This window comes from Saccopteryx leptura, chromosome 3, assembly GCF_036850995.1.
Source record: "Saccopteryx leptura isolate mSacLep1 chromosome 3, mSacLep1_pri_phased_curated, whole genome shotgun sequence".
Taxonomy (NCBI): domain Eukaryota; kingdom Metazoa; phylum Chordata; class Mammalia; order Chiroptera; family Emballonuridae; genus Saccopteryx; species Saccopteryx leptura.
In genome coordinates, this window is record NC_089505.1 from 72,358,517 (window position 1) to 72,384,969 (window position 26,453).

Below are 26,453 nucleotides of genomic sequence, written 5' to 3' on the forward strand. Positions count from 1 at the left end.
GGGGAAAAAAGCCACTGACAGGGCACCTTCTAAGTGACACAGGGGAGCTGTCCTCATCCAATGACACCAGGTGGCTGTAGTTCTCCAACATCACGTCCAGGAACAGGTCCTTCTGATCTGGGTCCAGGAGCTGCCACTCCTCCCAGGTGAAGTTCACGGCCACATCGTGAAATGTCAGGCATTCCTGTAACAACACTGTGATGTTTAATGGTGTAGTGTGCTTTTTGAAAAAAAAAATGTTAATAGGGTGATACTGATAAATCAGGGTACATATGTTCAGAGAAAACATCTCTAGATTATTTTGATGTTTGATTATGTTGCATACTCCTCACTCAAAGTCAAATTGTCTTCTGTCACCTTCTATCTGGTTTTCTTTGTGCCCCTCTTATCCCCCCCTCCCTCTCTTTGGTTACTATCACATTCTTGTCCATGTCTCTGAGTCTCATTTTTATGTCCTATCTATGTATGGAATCCTATAGTTCTTAGTTTTTTCTGATTTACTTATTTCATTCAGTATAATTTATCAAAGCCCATCCATGTTATTGTAAATGATCCGATGTCATCATTTCTTATGGCTGAGTAGTATTCCATAGTATATATCTACCAAAGCTTTTTAATCCACTTGTCCACTGACAGACACTTGGGCTGTTTCCAGATCTTTGCTATTGTGAACAATGCTGCCATAAACATGGGGGTCCATTTCTCCTTTCAGAACAGTGTGTGGTGTTCTTAGGGTATATTCCTAAAAGTGGGTTAGCTGGGTCAAAAGGCAGTTCAATTTTAATATTTTGAGGAATCTCCATACTGTTTTCCACAGTGGCTGTACCAGTCTGCATTCCCACCAGCAGTGTAGGAGGGTTCCCTTTTCTCCACATCCTCGCCAGCACTTATTCTGTGTTGTTTTGTTGATGAGCACCACTCTGACTGGGGTGAGGTGATACTTCATTGTGGTTTTAATTTGCATTTCTCTAATGATTAGTGATGTTGAGCATTTTTTCATATGCCTATTGGCCATCTGTATGTCCTCTTTGGAGAAGTGTCTATTTATTTCTTTTGCCCATTTTTTGATTGGATTGTTTGTCTTTCTGGTGTTGAGTTTTAGAAGTTCTTTATAAATTTTGGTTATTAACCCCTTATCAGATGTATTGTCACATATGTTCTCCCATTTGTATAGTTTGTCTTTTTATTCTGTTCTTATTGTCTTTAGCTGTGCAAAAGCTTTTAGTTTGATTTAGTCCCATTTGTTTTTGTTTGTTTGTTTGTTTGTTTGTTTTTGTTTGTTTTTTTTTAATTTTTTTTTAATTTATTCATCTTTAGAAAGGAGAGGGAGAGACAGAGAGAGAAGGGGGGAGGAGCTGGAAGCATCAACTCCCATATGTGCCTTGACCAGGCAAGCCCAGGGTTTTGAACCAGCGATCTCAGCATTTCCAGGTTGACGCTTTATCCACTGCGCCACCACAGGTCAGGCTAGTCCCATTTGTTTATCCTGTCTTTTATTTCACTTGCCCGTGGAGATAAATCAGCAAATATATTGCTGCAAGATGTCAGAAAGCTTACTGCCTATGTCTTCTTCTATGACGCTTATGGTTGCACGGCTTACATTTAAGTCTTTTATCCATTTTCAGTTTATTTTTGTGAATAGTGTAAGTTGGTGGTCTAGTTTCATTTTTTTGCAGGTAGCTGTCCAATTTTCCCAAAACCATTTATTAAAGAGACTGTCTTTACGCCATTGTATGCTCTTACCCCCTTTGTCAAATATCAGTTGTTCATAAAGCTGTGGGTTTATTTCTGGGTTCTCTGTTCTGTTCCATTGATCTATATGCCTGTTCTTATGCCACTACCAGGCTGGTTTGAGTACAATGGCTTGTAGTATAACTTGATATCAGGAAGTGTGATACCTCCCACTTTATTCTTCTTTTTCAAGATTGCTGAGGCTATTCGTGTTCTTTTTTGGTTCCATATAAATTTTTGGAATATGTGTTCTATATCTTTGAAGTATGTCACTGGTATTTTTATTAGTATTGCATTGAATTTATAAATTGCTTTGGGTAATATAGACATTTTAATGATGTTTATTCTTCCTAACCATGAGCACAGTATATGCTTCCACTTGTTTGTATCTTTCTTGATTTCTTTTCTCAATGTTTTAAATTTTACAAGCACAAGTACTTAATCTCCTTGGTTAAATTTACTCCTGGGTATTTTATTTTTTTGGTTGCAATAGTGAAGGGGATTGTTTCCTTAATTTCTCTTTCTGACAGTTCATTGGTGTATAAAAATGCCTCTGATTTCTGAGTATTAATTTTATATCCTGCCACCTTGCTGAATTCATTGATCAGGTCCAGTAGTTTTTTAACTGAGACTTTAGGATTTTCTACATACATTATCATATAATCAACAAATAATGATAGTTTTACTTCTTTCCAATTTATTTATTCTTGTTGTCTGACTTCCAGGACTATGTTGAATAAGAGTGGTGAAAGGGGGCACCCCTGCCTTGTTCCTGATCTTAAGGGGATTGCTTTTAATTTTTGCCCATTGACTATGATGTTGGCTGTGGGTTAGTCATAGATGGCCTTTATCATGTTGAGGTATGTTCCCTGTATTCCCACTTTGCTGAGAGTTTTGATTATGAATGGGTCCTGGATTTTATCAAATACTTTTTCTGCATCTACTGAAATTATCATGTGGTTTTTCTCCTTCCTTTTGTTTATGTGATGAATCACATTGATTGATTTGTAAATACTGTACCACCCTTGCCTCCCCATAATAAATCCCACTTGATCATAATGTATGATTTTTTTCATATATTTCTGAATTCGGTTTGCTAATATTTTATTGAGGATTTTAGCATCTATATTCATCAGGGATATTGGCCTATAATTTTCTTTCTTTGTGTTATCTTTGCCTGGTTTTGGAATCAGAATTATGCTCGCCTCATAAAAGGAGCTTAAAAGTCTTCCTTCCTCTTGAATTTTTGGAAATAGCTTGAGAAGAATAGGAGTTAGTTCTTCTTTGAATATTCTGTAGAATTCACTTGTTAAGCCATCAGGCCCAGGACTTTTCTTTTTTGGGAGTTTTTGTTTTGTTTTGTTTTGTTTTGTATTTTTCTGAAGCTGGAAACGGGGAGAGACAATCAGACAGACTCCCACATGCACCCGACCAAGATCCACCTCGCACGCCTACCAGGGGCGACGCTCTGCCCACCAGGGGACGATGCTCTGCCCCTCCGGGGCGTCGCTCTGCAGAGACCAGAGCCACTCGAGTGCCTGGGGCAGAGGCCAAGGAGCCATCCCCAGCGCCCGGGCCATCTTTGTTCCAATGGAACCTCGGCTGCGGGAGGGGAAGAGAGAGACAGAGAGGAAGGAGGGGGGGGGGAGAAACAAATGGGCGCCTCTCCTATGTGCCCTGGACGGGAATCGGACCCGGGTCCCCCACACGCCAGGCCGACACTCTACTGCTGAGCCAACCGGCCAGAGCCTGGGAATTTTTTGATAACTGTTTCAATCTCACTTGTTTTAATCGGTCTGTTTAGGTTTTCTGATTCTTCCAGATTGATATTTGGAAGATTGAATGTTTCAAGGAATTTTTCCATTTCATCTAGGTTGTATAATTTTTTCGGCATAAAGTTCTTCATAGTATTTTCTTACAATATTTTGTATTTCTAGTGTGTCAGTTGTTATTTCTCCACTCTCATTTTTAATTTTATTTATTTGAGTCCTCTCTCTTTTTTTCTTGGTGGGTCTAGTTAAAGGTTCATTGATCTTGTTTACCTTTTCAAGGAACCAGCTCCTGATCTCATTGAACCTCTGTAGCCCTATGTCATTTATTTCTGCTCTGATCTTTATTATTTCCTTCCTTCTACTACACCTGGACTTTACTTCCTGTTCTCTTTCTTATTCTTTTAAATGCAGGGTTAAGTTGTTTATTTGAGCTTATTCTAGCTTCTTAAAGTATGCCTGTAGTGCTATGAACTTTCCTCTCCGTACTGATTTTGCTGTGTCCCATAAATTTTGAGTTGTATGCTCATTATCATTCGTTTCTAGAAACTTTTTAATTTGTTCTTTGATCTCATTGTTAACCCCTTTTTTATTTAACAATCTGCTATTTAGTTTCCATGTGTTTGAGAATTTTTAAGTTTTTCTGTTGTGGTTGATTTCTAGTTTCATGCCATTGTGATCAGAGAAAGTGCTTAATATGATTTCAATCTTCTTAAATTTGTTGAGACCATTTTTGTGCCCTAACATGCGGTCTATCCTAGAGAATGTACCATGAGCACTTGAAAAGAATATATATTCTGCTGCTTTAGGATGAAAGGTTCTGATGATATCTATTAAATTCAGTTGATCTAGTGTGTCCTTTAAGTCTGCTGTTTTTTTGTTAATTTTCTTTCTTGAGGATCTATCTAGTGATGTTAGTGGGGTATTGAAATTCCCTACTTTTATAGTATTGCTGTTGATCTCGCCCTTTATATCCATGAAAGTCTGCTTTGTATATTATGTACTCCTATATTAGGTGCGTAGATATTTATAATGGTTATATCTTCCTGTTGGATTGCTCCCTTTATCATTCTTTATCTCTTACTATAGCCTTTGTTTTAAAGTCCATTTCGTCTGATATAAGTATTCCTACCCCAGCTTTTTTTCATTTCCATTTGCATGAAATAGGTTTTTCCATTCTTTTACCTTCAATCTATGTGCATCTTTTGTTTTAAGTTGTGTCTCTTGTAGATAGCATATGTACAGGTCCTGTTTTCATATCCATGCAGCTACCCTTTGTCTTTTGATTGGATCATTTATTCAATTTACATTTAAGGTTATTATTGATATGTAGTTGTTTATTGCCATTTTATTCTTTAAAAGTGTATTTCTCTTTTACTAGATTCTTTTCCCACTTTGATCTCTTTACAACAGGCCCTTTAACATTTCCTGCAGCATTGGTTTGGTTGTAATGAATTCCTTGAGGTTTTTGGGCTTTTTTTGTCTTGGAAGCTTTTTATTTCTCCTTCAATTTTAAATGATAGCCTTGCTGGATAAAGTAGTCTTTGTTGTAGGCTCTTGTTCTGCATTACTTTGAATATTTCTTGCCATTCCCTTCTGGCCTCAAGTGTTTCTGTTGAGAAGTCTGAAGTCATCCTAGTGGGGGCTCCTTTGTAGGTGATACCCTTTTTTTCTCTAGCAGCTTTTAATATTTTCTCTTTATTGCTTAGCTTTAGTATTTTAATTATGATGTGTCTTGGTGTAGATTTTTTTGGGTTTCTCTTTAGTGGAGTTCTCTGTGCTTATTGAACTTGTGAGAGTTTTTCCTGCATTAATTTAGGGAAGTTTTCAGCTATGATATGATTGTACAAAGTCTCTATCCCTTGTTCTTTCTCTTCTTCTTCGGGAACCCCTATGATGTGGATGTTACTTCTCTTCATGTTGTCACAGAGCTCTCTTAGAGTTTCCTCAGACTTTTTGAGTCTCTTTTCTTTTTTCTGCTCTGCTTCCATACCTTCATTCAATTTGTCCTCCAACTTGCTGATTCAATCCTCAGCTTCATCCATCCTGTTTTTAATTCCTTCCATTGTGTTCTTCATTTCTGATATTGTATTTTTCATCTCCGACTGATTCTTTTTTAATATTTCTTTTTTTTTTTTTTTTTTTTCATTTTTCTGAAGCTGGAAACAGGGAGAGACAGTCAGACAGACTCCCGCATGCGCCCGACCGGGATCCACCCGGCACGCCCACCATGGGGCAGCGCTCTGCCCACCAGGGGGCGATGCTCTGCCCATCCTGGGCGTCGCCATATTGCGACCAGAGCCACTCTAGCGCCTGGGGCAGAGGCCGAGGAGCCATCCCCAGCGCCCGGGCCATCTTTGCTCCAATGGAGCCTTGGCTGCGGGAGGGGAAGAGAGAGACAGAGAGGAAAGCGTGGCGGAGGGGTGGAGAAGCAAATGGGCGCTTCTCCTGTGTGCCCTGGCCGGGAATCGAACCCCGGTCCTCCGCACGCTAGGCCGACGCTCTACCACTGAGCCAACCGGCCAGGGCCTCTTTTTTAATATTTCAATGACCTTTTTTATACTTGCTATTTCTTTTATTTAAGTGTTTGTAATGACCATCCATTGTTGTTCTACGATTCCTAAGCATTCTCACAATCATTATTTTAAACTGCATCCGGAAGTTTGGTTATTTCCATATCACTCAGTTCATTTCCTGGCGGTTTCTCTTGTGGTTTCATTTGGATTGCACTTCTCTGTTTTCTCATTATGTCTGTGTGTTTTGGTGTATTGTTTGTAGACCTAGTTGAGTTGGGGCTTCGTGTTGTTTGCCTCCAGTTTTCAGTTGTGTTATTTCTAGGTCTTCTTGGGTTGTCATCAGCCATTGTTTGTAATCCACTTTCAGATTTGGCTTTTCTAGTAGAGCCGCTTTGAAGTCTTGATTTGTTTTTCTTCTCAATTTTCTTAACACATGGTAGTCTTGTTTACTGATCTCAGCAGGGGAGGCTTATTTGAAACTCTATCCAGGAATACAGTGGGTGTAACCTGAGACTCTGAAGGCCTGATCTTCCAGTTACTCTCTCTGGGGGCAGGGTGTTTTCTCAGCTTCAGTAGGGGGAGGTGTATCTCAGATCTTCATGAAGACCTGAGTTACTGCTTCTCCTCCCCACTTCTGTTTTGAGTTGTGTCTTGTTGCACTGATTGGAGCTGGAGAGATGTCTGAAAATGGGTTAACTGGAAGTACTTTAGTCTTGTATTGTGTGGAAGGATCAACCCCTCCCCCAGCTATGGCTGCCTCCAGCACTAGATGAGTCAGCTTCTCAGGTCATCCCATGCATTCCTCTGCCCCTCACAATCTGTCTCTCTCTCTTTCCCCTTTACTTTTGGAAGACAAGCCAGCCCTTTTAACACACTTCATTCCCAGGTCCCCAGGCAAGTGGCTGCGAGTGATATTTTCTGCTCTTTTCCTTGGAGGTATCCCTCCTTTCCTACATTACAAACCCCTTTTAAAAAATTCCTCTTATCTCTCTCTCTCTTTTCCCTTAAATCACTTTCCCCTCCAGTGTTCGCCCTTATTTTCACTGCACCCAACAAGCAACTACCCATCTCTCTCCCCTTACTAAAGCAGGAATAGGGTCTACATTATCAGTCTGGACAGCAGAAACTCAAGAAAGGAACACAACTCCCTACCCTCTTTCTCACCTCATCCCAATTCATCTCCCCCCCTGCCTGACACAACAGGGAATGTTGTTTCTCTGCGGGGAGGACGCTACCTTGGCCTTCCTACTACCTGGGCAGGAGCCTGTGCTTTAACATTCCTCTCTCCCAATGGTGATGTAGTCCTCAACAACCAGTGTACCCATTCCAGTGACTCAGAAACTCTGGCACAGAAGAGCAGTGCGGCTCACCGCTCTTTTGGTAACCCCCAAAATAACTTTGAGAGTTGGGACAGGTTCAGGAAGACTAGCCACCTCTGTCCTAACATCCCTTATAATTGTCACAGAAGTGTTCATTCTTGCAGGCTGCTGCTTCACTTACCACAAATACTGTATCAGAATGAGACTTTCTCAAGGGGGGTGGGGTGGAAAATAGGGACTAAAAAATGTATTTGCAAAATACCTGAGCAATCAATGTGAAGCAGAATTTAACCACCCAGAGGAGGCAAGCCAAGCACACCGATTGATTGAGTTATCCATTGGGGCTTTACTGAGACATTGACAAATAAAAATTATGTACACTAAATGAATTTATGTGACCCATTGAAATACACATAGACTGATATATTAGCACAATCAAGTTAATTAACACATCCCACAGCTTACAATTACTACTTCTACGTACATGTGAGGAGAACACCTGGTACGTGTATCTGTGGTACATCTCACGGCCAGAACCTTACTAGTAAAAGTTTGTACCTGTAAGGTATTTTTCCCTGCCAAGGAAGAAGGAAGGGGTGTAGCCACGAAGTGTGAATAAGCAAAAGTTTTATAGAGTACAGAGCGCTTCCCGGACGATGTTACCTGGTCCAGGAGACACAGGCTAGAAAAGTCACGTGGATGAAACCGTGTGTGGGATATTTAAAAGGTCCCATCTAGGGTGGTCGAGCTAATATGACATGGCTGACGGACAGTCACTTTTTTTCCAAGGACTCCTGGGAAGTTTCTTTTGGTGTGCATGGTTGTGGATGGTTCTCGCCAAAGTTCCCGGGTCTGGTTTCTCTTGTGACCTTTCTCCCATTATCCACTGACCTTACATTCTGACCTTTTGTGTTAAATACGGGCACTGCTATTCATCCGGCTACTGCCTGCTGGATAGGGGCGTCGTGGGGAAGGGGAGATTGGCAGGTGGTGGTTTTGAAGGGAGTCAGGAGGAACATCTGTTTGACCGTGATTTGAAAAACTTTACGAATGCGGTCCTGTAAGGATTAAAAAAAAAAAAAAAAAAGAGGAACAATAGGAGAATTTGTAGGGTCCAGCCTTTTTTTTTTTTTCTTTCCAGAAACAGAGAGTCAGAGAGAGGGATAGATAGGGACAGACAGGCAGGAAGGAAGAGAGATGAGAAATATCAATTCTTCATTGTGGTTCCTTAGTTGTTCATTGATTGCTTTGTTTTTTTCTTTTTTTTTTTTTTGTATTTTTCTGAAGCTGGAAATGGGAGAGACAGTCAGACAGACTCCCGCATGCGCCCGACCAGGATCCACCCGGCACACCCACCAGGGGCGACGCTCTGCCCACCAGGGGATGAAGCTCTGCCCCTCCAGGGCGTCGCTCTGCTGCGACCAGAACCACTCTAGCGCCTGGGGCAGAGGCTAAGGAGCCATCCCCAGCGCCCGGGCCATCTTTGCTCCAATGGAGCCTTGGCTGTGGGAGGGGAAGAGAGAGACAGAGAGGAAGGAGGGGGGGTGGAGAAGCAAATGGGCGCTTCTCCTATGTGCCCTAGCCGGGAATTGAACCCAGGTCCTCCAGACGCCAGGCCGACGCTCTACCGCTGAGGCAACTGGCCAGGACCCATTGATTGCTTTCTCATATGTGCCTGACCAGGTGGCTACAGCCGACCGAGTAACTCCCTGCTCGAGCCAGTAACCTGGGGCTTAAGCTGGTGAGCCTTGCTCAAACCAGATGAGCCCACACTCGAGCTGGCAACCTCGGAGTCTCGAACCTGGGTCCTCCACATCCCAGTTTGATGCTCTATCCACTGCACCACCACCTGGTCAGGCAGGGTCCAGCCATTTGGTGAGCCAGAGATGGGTAAGGCCCAGTGGTTCTGACTGCCAGCAGTCCTGCATGGGGGAAACTTGAGGCAAAACTGCATGTCAGGAGTGGCGTGTGAAGATAAAAGAAAGCGATCCCATCCATTCCCATGACCAAGGCCTGTGAGGGAGCTAGAGGTCCAGAGTGTGATGGCAAAACAGGGAAGGTAGTCCGCGTTTCCACAAGAAATGAAATGGACTTACCCGTTTCTGCAACATTACACTGGGTTCAGCGTGGGTGAGGATGATGGGTGTCTTTGTGTCCAGGCTGTGTCCTAGGAGTTTGAGTGATGGGCCCGCCAGGCTGGCTTGGCCTTCTGTTTGGGTGGCTTGTCCTCCATATAGAGGCACTGAGGAAAAGCCTGTTTCCCAATGAAATAATAGCTCCACCAATGACCAGGGTGCTTGCAGTCAGGGCAGGGCTCAGTGGGCAGCCATGGGCAGGGGTCCTGCCAGGACAAGTGACACTGCTTGCCATATTTAAAGCAAGCTCCTAGTGGGGATCCTCTTTGCAGCCTGGATTTGGGTTGGGTATCTCCTGTGCCTTGGCCCTGTTGCTCTGCTTGCCTCAGGGCTGCCACAGGAGCCTGGGTTTAGAGCGTTGCTTTCTGCTGCATGGTCCTGGTGAGTAGCCTCGGCCTGTTTCTACTAGTTGTGACTATTGAAAACTTTAAATGGCATGTTCACAGGTCTCAAGTAGGGGATTAGGGGTTGAGAATAAAAGGAGGGGGGCTCCTAGGGAGCCCAGTACCCAGATCCAGCCAGAAACACTGGAGCTAGAGGCAGGACAGAGCCAGAACTTCCTGCAAGAAAATTGGAGTTGGGCCATGGAGTCCTGAAAACCGGTGTAAGGGCTAATGGCAGGCTGAGAATGGCCTAATGGAGGAGGGGCTTAAGTACACAGTGGAGAAGGGAGGGTCCCCTGGCCGGCAGGGGAGGAGAAAGAGGGACTGGTATTTGCAGGTGAATGAGAAACAGGATCCTGCGAAGGGTGGGGAGGGGGCTCTTGGAGGGAAGATACCTGAGCAAAGATGTTCACAGAGGGACCAAAGTGGGGTCCAAAGAGAGGGGTGCCCCTGGGGGTCAGGCAGGAGGTGGAGAGAGTTGGGGTTTGGCAGAGAAGGAAAGATCAGGAGTGGAGATTTTAGGTGAGGTTTCTCTGGCCAAAAAAAAGGCCTGCATGTAGAACAGGTGGCACAGAGATTAGGACAGGAGTGCAAATAACTAGAAGTCTTGAATGTAAGGGCTCTCCAACCAGTTTCCAGCTTTTTTGGCGATAGTTAAATTGGTGAGGGTGTTAAAACTGAACTCCTTCAAGACGCTTCCTGGTCCAATTAATCAGTGAGTTCTGTGTCCTGGCCACAGCATAGAAGAAGAACAGTTTCTTCTTTTTTAAAAGGGAGGGAGAGATTTCAGATAAGGCAACTCCAGGAGTGCTTTTGGATTAGGTTTAGATTCCTGTGATTCTATGGCCACCCTCAGTTCTCGGAGTGGTCAGAGTTAGGAATTGGTGTCCCACAACTCAATCTCTGGCTACTGGATGGTTAAGTAAAGTGGATGTGACTGGGACATCTCCATGGGCACACAAACACTAGGAACAGAACAGAAAAGAGGTCCCTGATGTAGCTGTGGTTTCAGACAGAGTCTTGGCGGGAAGAACTGAGGGGAGGCTGGAAGCAGGGGACTTACCGCACCATATGCTGCAGTTGGTGGAAAGTCAGAGGTCCTGGTTCTTTCTTGGAGAAAAAGGAGAGAGGAGTGGTCCTTGTGGACTTCTGACTCCTCTCGAGTTTTGGCACCAAATGTAAGGTATTTTTCCTGCCAAGGAAGAAGAAAGGGGCATAGCCACGAAGTGTGGATAAGCAAAAGCTTTATTGAGTACAGAGCGCTTCCTGGACAATGTTCCCTGGTCTGGGGGACACGGGACAGGGAAGTCACGCGGATGAAACCATGTGTGGGATATTTAAAAGGTCTCATCTAGGGTGGTCAAGCTAATATGATGTGGTCAAATCTCACTGGCTGATGGAAAATCACTCTTTACCCAAGGGCTCCTGGGAAGTTTCTTTTGGTGCACATGGTTGTGGGCAGTTCAAGCCAAAGTTCCTGTATGATGTTCCCTGGTTCCAGGAACACGGGCCAGGGAAGCGCTCTGTACTCAATAAAGCTTTTGCTTATCCACACTTCGTGGCTACACCCCTTCCTTCTTCCTCAGCACCCCTGGGAGGACATAATGCAAACTACTTCAGAACACTGTTGGCTACTGATGAATGAAGAGCTCACTTTTGGTTTTAAAAGTAAAAACAACGGAAAAGATTCAGTTACATAACAAAGAAAAGAGCTGATAGTAGGGAGCAGCCTGAGAGCCATTTTAATTCCCACCCCCAAGAAAAGCTCCGGACTGTCATGGGGACGCCTGAATTTCCACAGAGAACAGGACCGTCTGAGGGAACTATTGGTTTCACGACGACATCCAGACTGTGTATGAAGAAAGGGGGCCGTGAAATGAAGGTTTAACCTAGAAATTGGAAAATCACTTTTCATACTATGACCTTTGCTGCCAGTTCTGGTCCACAGAAAATGGTGCTCTGAGGAAAGAGGGAATGTCCTGGAGGCAGGGCCTGGTTAGACTGGGCATGCGCACTGGGACATCTCGAAAGCAGAAAAATAGACAGTGTATGGGCGGGGTGTCCTTGCAAGAAAGTGATGCAGGGTTGGGCCCATTGAGGCCAGGCATGCACAATAATACTGAAAAGGCAGAACTAAATCAAGAAGGTGGCGGAGAGGTCCTGCGTGTACCTGAGCTTTACAGTACAGCCAAAGGTTATTTCCTAGGGTTAGGAATATCCCTATGTCTTTCACAGTTGTATGTGCACTGATTAAGCCGGTGGTAGTCAACCTAGTCCCTACCACCAATTAGTGGGCATTCCAGCTTTTATGGTGGGCGGTAACAAAGCAACCAAAGTATAAATAAAAAGAGAGATTTAACTATAGTAAGTTATTTTATAAAGATTTATTCTGCCAAACAGTGAAAATCAGACATAAAGTACTTGGTAAGTAATTATTATTATATGCTGTAACTGCTTTATAAATTTTATAAAGTAAAGTTACTTCCCCACTTTATAAATCACCATTACTGTGAAACCGGTGGGCGGTTAGAAAATTTTACTACTAACAGAGATACAAAAGTGGGCAGGCAGTAGGTATAAAAAGATTGACTACCCCTGGATTAAGCATTAGAATGTGGGCCCTGGTTCTTCAGGTTGTTAGGGCGTCATCTGATATGCCAAGGTTGTGGGTTCCATCCCTGCATGGGACATAAACAGGAAACTGCCAGTGAATTCTTTCACTTTCTCGCACTCTAAAATGAATTAAAATTTTTATTTAATATTAATTGCTCCATTCCACACTTGAAATCAACTAACTTCAAATACCTTTGTGATGAATCTGTTTACAGCATAGTGATGAGGCAGGTTACAAAGAAGCTAGGAAAATTCCTTTGCAAGTAGAATTGGGAAACTGAGACAGATAACTGAACTGGCTGAGCAATTTACAGCCAAATACCAAAGGCCCCCTCCCTAGATATACCATCCAGGGGTCTCAAACTCGAGGCCCGCGGGCCGTATGCGGCCCGCCCACCAATTTTGTGCGGCTGCAGACTGGCCCGCAGATTAATCCATGAAGTTTGATTAGTCTGTGGGCCGCACAAAATTGGTGGGCGGGCCGCATGTCGCCCGAGACCCCTGATTATAGGCCTAAACTGAATTAGAGCTCCAGCCCAAATAAAGCAACAAAACCAGGTGGGCTATGCCAGGACCAGCTGCATTGACTAATAACACCCTGGTGCTGACTAATCAGTAGAGACTACAAACCATAAAGAACCCACCTGGAAAAGTTAATGAATATTCTATTGAGATCTTCTCCTAACTCACTCTTTACAAACCCTCAAAACAAAAGGCTAAGAGCACTCTCTTTCTCCTGCTAGCACACCCCTTTTCCCCAACAGGCTTGCATCTCCTAAACTCTAAGTGTTCCCAAGAGACTTGCAGCCAGAAAGCAATGGGCAGTGGCAGCGCATTTTTGGCTAATTGCCTAAACTTGTCTCCAAGGTCCCCTTTTTGCTACTGTTCCAATGCAGGGTCCTTTCTTGTAAATTTTCTAGAGAGCCAAGGCAGCTTGGCCTAGGCTCTTGCCTGTACCTTCTTCTATTCTAGACCATTTGGAAAACAGCTGTGTTAGGTTGCTCGCTTGCACTTTGCATGATTAGTGTGTGAGAACATGGCAGAGCCACATGAGCATAGCCTATGTATATATAAGAGTACAAGTAGTTGGACTCAGGACCGTGTTTGGGAGATTGCAGATTGTATGTCACCAGAGATCACTGCCTTGAAGCCAAGGTCACTGGCTTAAGTAAAGATCACTTGTTCTGCTGGAAGCTCTGGTCAAGGCACATGAGAAAGCAATCATTGAACACCTAAAGTGTGCAACAAAGAATGATGCTTCTTATCTCTCTCCCTTCCCGTCTGTCTGTCCCTATCTATCCCCTCTTCTATCTCTCTCTGTGTCTGACACCAAAAATAAATAAATAAATAAATAAATAAATCTTCAATTCTTGCCCAGGGCACACAGGAGAAGAGCCTTTTAACTCTTCCATTCTTCTCCCTCTTCTTTCTCTCTGTCTCTTCCCCTCCCGCAGTCCTAGCTCCATTGGAGCAAAGTTGACCCAGAAGCCTTTGGTGGTTCCATGGCCTCCTGCTCAGGCGGTAGAATGGCTCCAGACAGGCAGAAAATTGACCCTCGTGGGCATGCCAGATGGATCCCCATCGAAGACATAGGGAGTCTCTCTGCCTTCATGCCTCTCACTTCAAAAACATAACAAAAAAATAAATAAATAAATTAGCCCTGGCCCATTGGCTCAGCAGTAGTGTGTTGGCCTGGCGTGTAGAAGACCCCAGTTCAATTGCCGGCCAGGGCATACAGGACAAGCATCCATGGTCTTCTCCATCTTTCCTCCTCTTCTTTCTCTCTGTCTCTCCCTTCCTCTCCCGCAGCCAAGGGTCCATTGAAACAAAGCTGGCCTGGGCGCTGAAGATATGTTCATGGCCTCCGCTTCAGGTGATAGAATGGTTTAGGTTGCAATGGAGGAATGCCCCAGAGGGGTCGAGCAGCGCCCACTGGTGGGCATGTCGTTTTGATCCTTGTCCGGAGCATACAGGAGTCTTCCTCTCTGCCTCCCTGGTTTTCAGTTCAGGAAAATACAAAAAATAAAATATAAAATTAAAACATACTTAAAATTTTTTTTAAAAAGATATTTTTTTACAAAATATAGAGAATGTTTACCTAGAAAGTCACAGAGGTAGAAGAGATCATCTTTAGGAAACAAGTTACAGAGCCAAAAGAGCAGTTTAGTTGGAAGGCAGACACGGGGGGGGGGTGGGGGGGCAGTGGGACAGAGGTGTGCTTCCAGAAGAGAGTGCCAAAGAATTTCATTTTTAAGAGGCTCTGAAAATTTTCAGTTAGCATTGATTATATTGACAGCACGTTTGAGAATCATATATTTTTGCATAAGAATAAAAGGGCCTGTGGCACAGTGGATAGAGCGTTAGACTGGGATGTGGAAGACCCAGGTTCAAGACCCCAAGGTTGCCACCTTGAGTGTGGGCTCATCTGATTTGAGCAAAATCTCACCAGCTTGAGCCCAAGGTCGCTGGCTCGAGCAAGAGGTTATTTGGTCTGCTGAAGGCCTGCAGTCAAGGCACATATGAGAAAGCAAACAATGAACAAGTAAGGTGTTGCAACTTGCAACGAAAAATTAGTGATTGATGCTTCTCATCTCTCCGTTCCTGTCTGTCTGTCCCTGTCTATCCCTCTCTCTGACTCTCTCTCTGTCTCTAAAAAATAAAAAATAAATAAAAAAAATAAAAGGGACACAGGCTGGCCTGTGGTGGCAGAGTCAATAAAGCATGAACCTGGAACGCTGAGGTCACCAGTGTGATATCCTGGGATTGCCTGGTCAAGGTACAAGAATCATCTACCAGATGAGGTTTCCCGCTTCTCTCCCCCCTTTCTCCTCTCCCTAAAATCAATAAATAATATATTTTTTTAAAAAAAAGTAAAAGGACCAGTGTGTTTTATTTTCATAAAAATGTGGAGTGGCTTACCTGACCAGGTGATGGCACAGCAGATAGAGTGTTGGACTGAAATAGGATCCAGGTTCAAAACCCCGAGGTCACTGGCTTGAAGCCCAAGGTCACTGGCTTGAGGGGTCATTCTGCTTTGCTGTGGCCCCCCAGTCAAGACACATATGATAAAGCAATCAATGAGCAACAAAAGAGCTGCAACTAGGAATTGATGCTTCTCATCTCTCTCTTTCTGCCTTTCTGTCCCTAGACATTCCTTTCTCTGTCACACACAAAAAAGTGATCCTATTGATCTTCAGTAATAACATGTTTCTGTGTTTTATGTAGATGCTTTTTTTAAGAATTGAGACAGTCATACCTGGTAGGTGCTAATTTTATTCCAATCTTACCTGTAGGGAACAGACACTTTTAAGGTTAGTATCTGTCAGAGCTAAAAATCATATCCAGGAAGTCAGACCACAGAGCCTGTGTTCCTTTTTGTTTTGTTTAATATTTTCTTTATTAATTTTACAGGGAGAAGAGGTGGGAATAAGAATTATTAACTCATGGTGACTTCATTTCAGTTATTCATTGATTGCTTGTTATATGTTCTTGACCTGGCAAGCTCAGGACTTTGAACCAGCTTCCTCAGTGTTCCAAGTCTACACTTTATCAACTGCGCCTCCACAGGTCAGGCAGAGCCTGGGTTCTTAATTTCACCAAGTCTCTGCTCCCACATTATACATACCTTTTAAAACCTACCTTCTTCAGTAGTAGAGTGTCAGCCTGGTGTGCAGGAGTCCCGGGTTTGATTCCCAGCCAGGGCACACAGGAGAAGCGCCCACCTGCTTTTCCACCCCTCCCCCTCTCCTTCCTCTCTGTCTCTCTCTTCCCCTCCCGCAGCGGAGGCTCCACTGGAGCAAAGTTGGCCCGGGCACTGAGGATGGCTCCATGGCCTCTGCCTCAGGCGGTAGAATGGCTCTGGTCGCAACAGAGCAAAGCCCCAGATGGGCAGAGCATCGCCCCCTGGTGGGCATGCTGGGTGGATCCCGGCCTGGGGCATGGGGCAGTCTGTCTGACTGCCTCCCCGTTTCCAATTTCAGAAAAATACAAAACAAACAAACAAACAAAAAAAACTACAACAAAAAACCTACCTTCTTGGTAATTCATCCTAAATTTCTTCCTCAGTTAATACAAATCAATATCGTCATGAATAAATATATGCATTATAGCAGACCATAATTTATTTAATCTACCTACTACTGTGAGATATTTGTATTTCTAGTTTTTCATTTTTAAATATAACTCTCTAGAACCTGAATTAAATTGACAGATACTATCTCAATGTCCTGTTTGTGATACTGCACTATAATTTTGCTTGTGCAACCATCAGGGTAAAATGGATAAAGGTACAAAGGACTTCTTTTGTATTACTTTTTAAAAAATAATTTATTTGTTTATTTTAAAGAGGAGAGAGAGAGAGAGAAAGGGGGATGAGCAGGCAGCATCAAATGCCATATATGCCTTGACCAGGTAAGCACAGGGTTTTGAACCGGTGACCTCAGCACTCAGGTTAATACTCTATCCACTGCGACACCACAGGTCAGGCTGTATTATTTCTTATAACTGCACATGAATCTATACTTACCTTAAAAAAACCCTCTAAAATATTTTCTGAATATACTTGTGCATATGTGTGTATTACAGTAGTTTGGTTTTTTGGATACATTCCAGAAAGTACAATTTTGAGTCAAAATCATATTTGTATTAAGTGCCTCTGATACGCCTGACCCAGTGGTGTTAGTACTTGAAATGACTGAAAGGACGTAGTTACCTGTACACTGCTTACAACCCAGCGAGGAAGGGGACTCTGAGTGGAAGAACAAGGCACCCGCGGTCAAGGCCTGTGGTGAATTCCAGGTGATGAGGCCTGACAGGAGCTAGGAATGGGGTCAATCTCATCATGGCTGCTGGCCTCAGGTTATGACCTAATAATTATAAATGCACACGCTCTATACAGAGATAAATATAATTTCTTTTTTTCCTTTTTACTTAAAAGATATTATTCATTTTAGAGAGAGAGAGAGACAGAGACAGAAAGGGGGGAGGAGCAGGAAGCATCAATTCCCATATGTGCCTTAATCAGACAAGCCTGGGGTTTCAAACTGGCAACATTAGGATGTGAGGGCGATCTAGCTGCGACATCTGTCACCCCATTGATTGCCAGGGTTGACTCGGCTGATCTGGCTGCCTATGCATGTATCCCCTTCTTCCCTCACTGGTTCACGTGTGTCCCTCCTGAAGCTGCAGCTTGGTTGAAGAAGACAACCTTCCCCAACAGAGGAGAGGACCGTTCTCAGGTCAAGGGTGCACGAGTAGCTGCTCCCCTGCTAGAACCTCCAAACACACTCTCAAACTGGCAGCATCAGCGTTCCAGGTCGATGCTCTGTCCGTGCCACCACAGGTCAGGCTGGCTGTTTTATTTATTTATTTATTTATTTATTTATTTATTTATTTATATATTTATTCAGAATGCTCTATGAAACTTTTTAAAAGAACTAATAACTGATGACTTTGTATATAAAATGAGTAAGTAGAAAGGACAACATAACCGCATAACTTTTGTTTGAGGAATAACAGGCTTTTGAATGTACTTTAATAGAAAACATCCTTCTTTTTATTTTAGTGAGAGGAGGGGAGGCAGAAAGACAGACTGCCACATGCACCCTGACTGGGATCCACATGGCAAGTCCATTAGGAGGCTGATGCTCTCCACGTCAGGGGCCTTTTCTCCATTAGAACTGGGGTCTATTTTTAGCACCTGAGGGGGTGCAATGGGGTCATTCTCAGCACTGGGGGCCAGTTTGCTCCAGCCAATCAAGTCACGGCTGCAGGAGGGAAAGAGAGAGACAGAAAGAGGAGGGGTGGAGCTAGAGAGGATCCCCTCCCCTGTGTGCCCTGACCAAGAATCAAACTCAGGACATTTACTCTAGCCAAATGCACTACCACTGAGCCAACTGGCCAGGGCCAACACAGGATTTTTGTATGATATACCATATTACAAATAAATGAAACCCTTTGTTCATATTTTTAAAATATATATGCTTCCCATGTTACCATCAGAGTAATCTGAATTAAGAACTAATTGTAATTCATGTTGCTGCTCTCATAGAAATATTTCCATAAATCCACAAATAAGTCAAGAAACAATCCCTAGGATTTCCATGTGTATTAAGGAATATTTGAGGGTTTTTTTGTATTTTTCTGAATTTGGAAACGAGGAGGCAGTCAGACAGATTCCCACATGTGCCCGACTGGGATCCACTCGGCATGCCCACCAGGGGCCGATGCTACGCCCATCTGGGGCGTCGCTCTTTGCAACCAGAGCCATTCTATCGCCTGAGGCGAAGGCTATGGAGCCATACTCAGCACTCGCTTGGGCCAACTTTGCTCCAGTGGAGCCTTGGCTGCGGGAGGGGAAGAGAGAGACAGAGAGGAAGGAGAGGGGGAGGGGTGGAGAAACAGATGGGCGCTTCTGTTTGCCCTGGCCGGGAATCAAACCCGGGACTACTGCACGCCAGGCCAACGCTCTACCACTGAGCCAACCAGCCAGGACAATATTTGAGATTTTTAGCCATAAAGAAAGACAATAAAATACATATAATAAACATTTACAAGAAAAGGGATGATATCACTCTCTTTGCCTTTGAATAACTCTGTAAGGCAGTTTCCAAATGTAGTCTTTTCAAATGTAAGACCAAGGCCACACTCCACCAATTCAAATCTGAACCCCCTGGAGTGAGGTGAAGGCCCAGAAATGCAAGGAGCTCAGGTGCAGGTTATCAAGGATTTTTTTTTTGGTTTTCTTCTTTTTCAAGTGAGAGGGGAGACAGAGAGACAGACTCCCGCATGGACCTCTACCTACCAGAATTTACCTGGCAACCCATCTGGACTTGATGCTCTGCCCATCTGGGGCCACCATTGTAAGTGAGGTATTTTTAGCACCTGAGAAAGAGGCTGCAGGGAGCCATTCTTAGTGCTCAGGGCCTATGCGCTTAAATCAATCAAGCCATGGCAGTTGAAAAAGAAGAAGGAAAAAAAACAAAGAGAGGGAGAGAGAGAGAGAGAGAGAAAAGAGTGCAGGGAGGGGAAGCAGGTGGTGGTTTCTCCTGTGTACCCTGGCCAAGAATCAAACCCAGGATATCCACATGCCAGGTTGACACTCTACCACTGAGCCACTGGCCAGGGCCTAATTGAGAATTTCTCATCAAGTAGAGACTTCCAAGTATATTCACAGATTGCCTATGAAAACTAATGAGTCTTGCCTGACCAGGTGGTGGTGCAGTGAATAGAGCATTGGAATAGGATGCCAAGGACCCAGGTTTAAAACTGCAAGGCTGCCAACTTTATCACGGAGTTATCCTGCTTGACCCCATTATTACTGGCTTGAGCCCAAAGGTCCCTGCCGTGAAGCCCAAGTACACTCGCTTTAGCAAGGGGTCGCTCCCTCTGCTGGAGTCCCCCAGTCAAGGCACATATGAGAAAGCAATCAATGAACGACTAAGGTGCTGCAATGAAGACTTGATGCTTCTTATCTCTCTCCTCTCCTATTTGTTATCACTATCAGTCCCTCTCTCTGTCCCGGTCCAAAAAGAAGAAAAAAAATAGGCCAAGATAATGTAAAGCATTTTTTCAAATCACAATGGTATGAAACTAGATAAAATTTAGAAAAGGAATCTGCAGAAACAGAGATACGGAAGTAAACAACATTCTACTAAAATAATGAATGAATTAACAAAGAAATCAAAATCCAAACCACAAGTTTCTAGAAAAAATACAAAAATAAAAACAAAGCATAATCTGTGCCACAGGAAAGCAATGCTGTTGATTTTTCTATGGTAAGTAAATATTCTGAGAATCTGTTGAGACATGAGTGGATTTAATTGAATCACTCCTTACTTTTGGCAGAATGGTACTTTTATGCTCCTTTGCACTAAGGGTGTGTGTCAATCTCCTTTTATGCAAATACTCTGTCATACACTTAGTATATCATTTTCTTCATAAAGCTTCAAAAACCTTTATATAGATTTAGAATGTGGAACTATGTTATCTAGGCAGGTATTTTTCAATAACCATTTATTTGTTCCACTACTGCAATATTTAATGTACAGTGTTTTAAGATTTGTTCATATTTCTTACACATATTTTTTTATTTTGAAGTTATTCTCTGAGGATGTAGGATACCATATTCACACTTGGCAGTCATTGTCCATAATAACTCAATCCTCATATTTCCTCCAGCTGCAACTAAGGCCACTTGCATTAAAATACAGGCACACAGAAAGCTCTGCCCTGAGCTTCTTGGAGGAACATCCCATATGGATTCCTTTCAAGGCACTACCCTCTCTATGGGATGGCCAGTAAATATCGACAAAGGTGCTATCTCCCATGAAAGACTACACACTCAAGGACATTTCCAGTATCTCCACATTATTTCAGGACTGTTTTTTGGTCACAGGACTCTGAACTTCTTCACTGCAAGCATTATTAAAACATAATCATTTGACTACTTACATAATAATTACTATTATGTAGTAAAACAAACATTATTTACTATTTACTGTAGCAGCAGAATCTCTGCGTTATTGAAGCCTCTATGTGCAATGAGACTGAGTATAATTATACTAACAATTCCTTCCAGGATCTGTAAATAAAGAACTGAGTGAGAAGCAGATAATTCATATTCTTTTGATGAGAGGCAGGAACTGCTTACCACTCCCAGTGCACACAAAGGAAAAACTGACTACACGGTGGTTACGACTCAAGAGCTCAAAGATGCTGGCAGTTGAGAAACATGCATTAAAGACAGAAGTGTTCACCAGCCACGAAATGGTCTTACCAAAAATAAAAATATAAATGTAGGTAATGGAGGAGGAGGTATAAAAAAGAATAATGGCCTGGCCTGCAGTGGCGCAGTGGGTAAACCGTCGACCTGGAATGCTGAGGTCACTGGTTTGAAACCCTGGGCTTGCCTGGTCAAGGCACATATGGGAGTTGATGCTTTCTGCTCCTCTGCCTCTTCTCTCTCTCTCTCTTTCTCTCTGTCTCCTCTCTTTAAAATGAATAAACTAAACAACAACAACAAAAAATGAGTCCTTAGACATGATACTAAAAAAGAATAATGGTCACCAGAACGAGGATGTTCTGGATAGCTCTGATCTCAGGGGATGGTCTGGCGGACACACTGGTCACATGAAGGTGTCGGACCTCCTGCTTATGCCTGTACAGAATAGAAACCATGGTTCCCCTGGCCCAAGTCAGAGTCCCGAACACAAAACACATCATGGGCAGATTGAATACTTCATATGGATTGTATATATCATTAGAGTAAACCTTAATGGAACATATCCAAAGGTCATAGTGTTTGAGATGTCTTCGGTGTTCCATCTGTCAGTCACATATTCAGAAACCCTAATATTTAGCATTATGTTCAGGATCCAGCAGAGGATATTGGAGGTGTCTGTGTATTTGGCAACTTTTGCTTTATAAAAACTGCCAAATTTTTATTTTTCATACTTCTGGTGTCTTTGGTTAGATAATGGAATTAGATAATGGAATTTAGGTTACTTAACTGGTGCATTAAAAAAAATTATTTTTTACATTTTTTATTGATTCCCATTTGGGGTTCATGGAATTTCCAGTTACAAACTTTTGGAGAAAAAGGAAAGTTTTACAAATGCAGGAAAACTCATGTTCTATGCCAAACAGAAAAGCATTGACATGTGGTCCTATATTACATTTCTTACACTGCTTGTGCAAATTTTTACCACATAGAGCACATTTCCTTTGTTCTCCTAACAGGTCCTTTCCAATTCACATCCAATGGGATCAAATCTAACACCTTCAGCTACATGGCTTTTCCTTGTTATGCTTGAACTGGGTCTTCCGGTGACTTTAGGATTGGATAAGGATTCTTTTATCATATGTGTTTCTGCAATATTGCATCTGAAGTCTAATAATGAGATGTTTTCATGTGAAGCAGTATGAAGAGCACTGGTGTTAACAAGAGCAACATCAATGGCATTTGTAAAAAGCAAAAAATACCACTTCTTACCTCTAAATTTAATGTGATACTTTTCAGCATTCCAGTCCAGCTTGTCAACCCCACCCATATATTTGTTATATTGCCCTACAATGTTTGGTTTATCCACTAGACATTCTTTCTTTTCTTTCTTACAATTTCTTCCCTTTTCTTAAGGTTGTAGTCCTAAATAATTTGACAGAACTTTGACAGTTATTGTCATTCCAAGTCAATGCAAATATTTTATTATTTTCATAACAATAATTGTATGCTCCACGTTCTTTTCCAATGTTATTAGATGTCAAGGGACACTTATTCATTCTATTATACCTCCTTAGAATATTAAAGAGCAACACTAAAAGACTTAAGAAACTGGTATTAATTCTGAGGATTCCAGAGGGTGCTTTTTTATTAGAAATAACCATTTAGAAAATTCTGGCCAGGTCAGAGGTGGAGCAATGGATAGAGTGTCAACCTAGTATACTGAGGTCACTGGTTTGAGACCCTGTACTTGCTCAGTCAAGGTATGTATGAAAAGCAATCAATCATTGAACAACTAAAAGTGAAGCAATGATGCGTCAACACTCCTCACTCCAAGTCCCTCTCCCTCCCTTCTGTGTTAAATTCAGAAAATTTAAAAAAATAAAAAACTTTTATACCATGGAGACTATAATCCAGTTAATCCAAACTCCATCTAGCACCATCTTCTGAATCTCTACAGCAAATTAAAGATATTAACTTTCATATTTCAATTTAAAAATTACTAGTAAGCCCTGGCCGGTTGGCTCAGCGGTAGAGCGTCGGCCTAGCGTGCGGAGGACCCGGGTTCGATCCCTGGCCAGGGCACACAGGAGAAGCGCCCATTTGCTTCTCCACCCCTCCGCCGCGCTTTCCTCTCTGTCTCTCTCTTCCCCTCCCGCAGCCGAGGCTCCACTGGAGCAAAGATGGCCCGGGCGCTGGGCATGGCTCTGTGGCCTCTGCCTCAGGCGCTGGAGTGGCTCTGGTCGCAACATGGCGACGCCCAGGATGGGCAGAGCATCGCCCCCTGGTGGGCGTGCCGGGTGGATCCCGGTCGGGCGCATGCGGGAGTCTGTCTGACTGTCTCTCCCTGTTTCCAGCTTCAGAAAAATGAAAAAAAAAAAAAAAATTACTAGTAGTGTCCTGACCAGTTGGTAGTGCGGTGGGTAGAGTGTCATTGTGGGATGTTGATGACCCAGGTAGATACTTTGAGGTTGTCAGCTTGAGCTTGGGAACACTGGCTTGAATGTAGGGTTATAGACATTACCCAACGGTTGCTGACTTGAGCAAAAAGGCCACTGGGTTAAAGCACGAGGATGCTGGTTTCAGGAAGGGTTCACCGACTCACCTGGAGGCCCCCAGTCAAGGCACATAAGAGAAGAAAGCAATGAATAGCTAAAGTGCCTCAACTACAAGTTGGTGCTTCTTAGCTCTCTGCCTTTCAGTCTCTCTAAAAGAAATAATAATAAAAATTACTAAGGATAGACCTGATGAGAATTAGTGTTACTCTTTGCTTTGTTTGCATGAAACAATAGATATCCTTGTTACATCTCTGCATGAGAACGTGACATGGAACTTGGAAAGAGGCTCTTCTGTGGTAATCATCCAGTGAATTGGTGTCTACTCAGCTGCAGATTAGAGACAAGGTGTAGGTTATGATAAGCAAGGATGTTCAATGAGGATTGTTTAGGAAACCATGTGGGAGACTGCAAGATGGCAAAGCCATTGCAGTTTGAGGCTTAGCAAAAGGCTAAGTTCCCCCCCCCCACACACACACACACCTCTATACTGACTATGGAGCTGAGTATTTACCTCATCCCAGAATCCCACCTCACTTGTTTAGTGATGTTGCTGAACACTACGTTTTATGTAGCATCCACCGGGTACGAGAACAAATGTTGGAGACTTTCAGGAGTTAAGATGTTACTTTATTGGCCAGTTTAACCTGCGCAGGGGCGAACTCCCGAGATGTCCGGAGACACCTTGCCTACAAGGAGCTGCAAATGGGAGCCGCGCCTGGAGCTTACAGCCAGGCCCTTATATATCCTAAGTGAGCAAGCATAGACAGAAGCAGATGTGGCAGTTTAGCTATTGGCTAGGGAGGTCACATGCAGCATAGCAACAGGGGCCGGTTTTAGCTTAGTGGCGAATTTCAAACCTAAACTTCTGATAAGGGTCTCTGACCTTCTTTGTTCCCAGCCTTACAGGAGCCATATCAGCACTTACTGTTCCTGCAATAGTTACACTCTTTGGCAGCTCCAGTACTCCCTGAATCTAACATTCCCCCATCTCTTTTGGGCATAAATCAAACCCTTGATTCTTCATCATTGGGGAGAATGGTATAAGGCTGGGGCTTATGAGAATTTTCTACTTTAGCTGTAGCTATAAGCTAATTGGGTCTTATACATTGGCTAGTGATTAGCCTACTACGCCTCTCACAATGGTCAGCGATGAGCTCAGGGGGAGAGGGGTATTTATAGGCGAAACCTACAAGGTTACAATGTTTTCAGCACATTTGTACAATATCTTTGCAAAAGTATACAAGTACACACTGTTTTAAGATAATAAACTATTGATACTTTCCTGCAATATCGGCAGGGCTGATACACAAGGAACGTGTCCTGCCTTGTATTTTTTTTCTTTGTATTAACTTCTTACAACTTGTACAAACCTTCTGCAACTTACACAAACCTTCTGCAATTTATATAAACCTTCTGCAATTTACATAAATTTTCAACTTTTATGCACTTTTTTATCCAGAAATAACTGGCCTTTATAACAACTTGCTTTTCCTTTTTTTTTTTAAAAGTATTTTTATATTTTATATTTTTTATTATTAAAACTATACAATTTTTTTTTAGTCAAAACTTTTGATTTAAAATTTTTTAACTTTTAGTAACAATTAAGTTGACTTTCTTTTTATTCTAGTTTCCCTTTTCCTAAAGCCTGATTAAAAGAGTCCTTAGTTAGTTCCTCTAGGCATTAGCCATGCGTGGACCAGTTAACTTCTGGTTTGTGGCTGAAGCAGGGCATGCTGTCCTTCTCAGGGTCAGCTTACAAGGGTTGGCAGGGTCAGTCTTCGCTGTCCACAAAGGTGTCTCTGCTGGGACTGCAAGCTTCAGCCGGCTGCGGTGGACCCAGGCGGGTATGCCTTCTACCTTGGCAATAGTGGGGGTGCTCAGGATCATGGTGTGTGGACCCGTCTACGTGGGAATCAGTCCTTGGGTGGTGTACTTCTAGAAGTGCCTTTTGGACAGTCTTTGAACAGTTTGCTGAGTAACCTGTAAAACCTTCTTATGTCTTACTTTCTACAGCACAGATGTATCACTTGATGGGGCCGGGAAGCCTGGCAGGCTTTCAGTTCAATGACCTTTCTTTCTACTCTGGAGCAGGGCCTGCAAGGACTTGAGGAGATTATGATTAGAAATCTCTAGTTCCCCTCTGGTCAATCGAGGTACAAGGGGCACAGGTTGCCCAAATAAGATTTCATAAGGGGTCTATTTATTGAGATAGGGGGTACATCTGGTTCTAAAAAGGGCGAAAGGGAGGAGCTCAACCTAGTTTTCGCCGGTCTCCCCTTTCAGCTTAATTATAGTTTCCTTCAGAATCCTGTTCATTCTTTCTACCTGTGCTGAACGTTGGGGCCTATAAATGCAATGCAATTTCTAATTAATACCTAACTTAGTGGCTAATTCTTGAGATATCCTGGATATGAATGTAGGTCCATTGTCTGATCCTAGGGCTAGGGGAATGCTATGTCTAGGTATGATTTCCCTTAATAAGACTTTGTAGACTGTGGAAGCAGCCTCTCCTCACGTGGGGAATGCTTCCACCTATCCTGAGGTGTCTAATAATACTAGTAGATACTTATAACCTGACTTCCCAGGGGTCATATTTGTGAAATCTATTTCCTACAGTTCTCCCGGAGCTTTTCCCCAATACCTCATAAAGGGGGGTAGCTTCTTATTCTGTGCGTTTACTCTGGCACAGATACTGCACCTCGAGACAATG

General features: G+C 43.1%; 1 protein-coding gene and 1 long non-coding RNA gene across 2 annotated transcripts in view; both read left to right on the top strand.

The window, feature by feature from the left end:
* LOC136399307 (uncharacterized) overlaps nucleotides 1-26,453 on the top strand; it is a 597,663-nt gene that overhangs the window by 461,297 nt on the left and 109,913 nt on the right. The gene's annotated exons all lie outside the window — the stretch shown is intronic.
* LOC136399252 (zinc finger protein 43-like) overlaps nucleotides 1,427-26,453 on the top strand; it is a 134,940-nt gene continuing 109,913 nt past the window's right edge. Inside the window, exon 1 of the mRNA XM_066374264.1 lies at nucleotides 1,427-1,461. The gene's annotated coding sequence lies outside the window, so the exon portion shown is untranslated. The remainder of the gene's footprint in view (nucleotides 1,462-26,453) is intronic.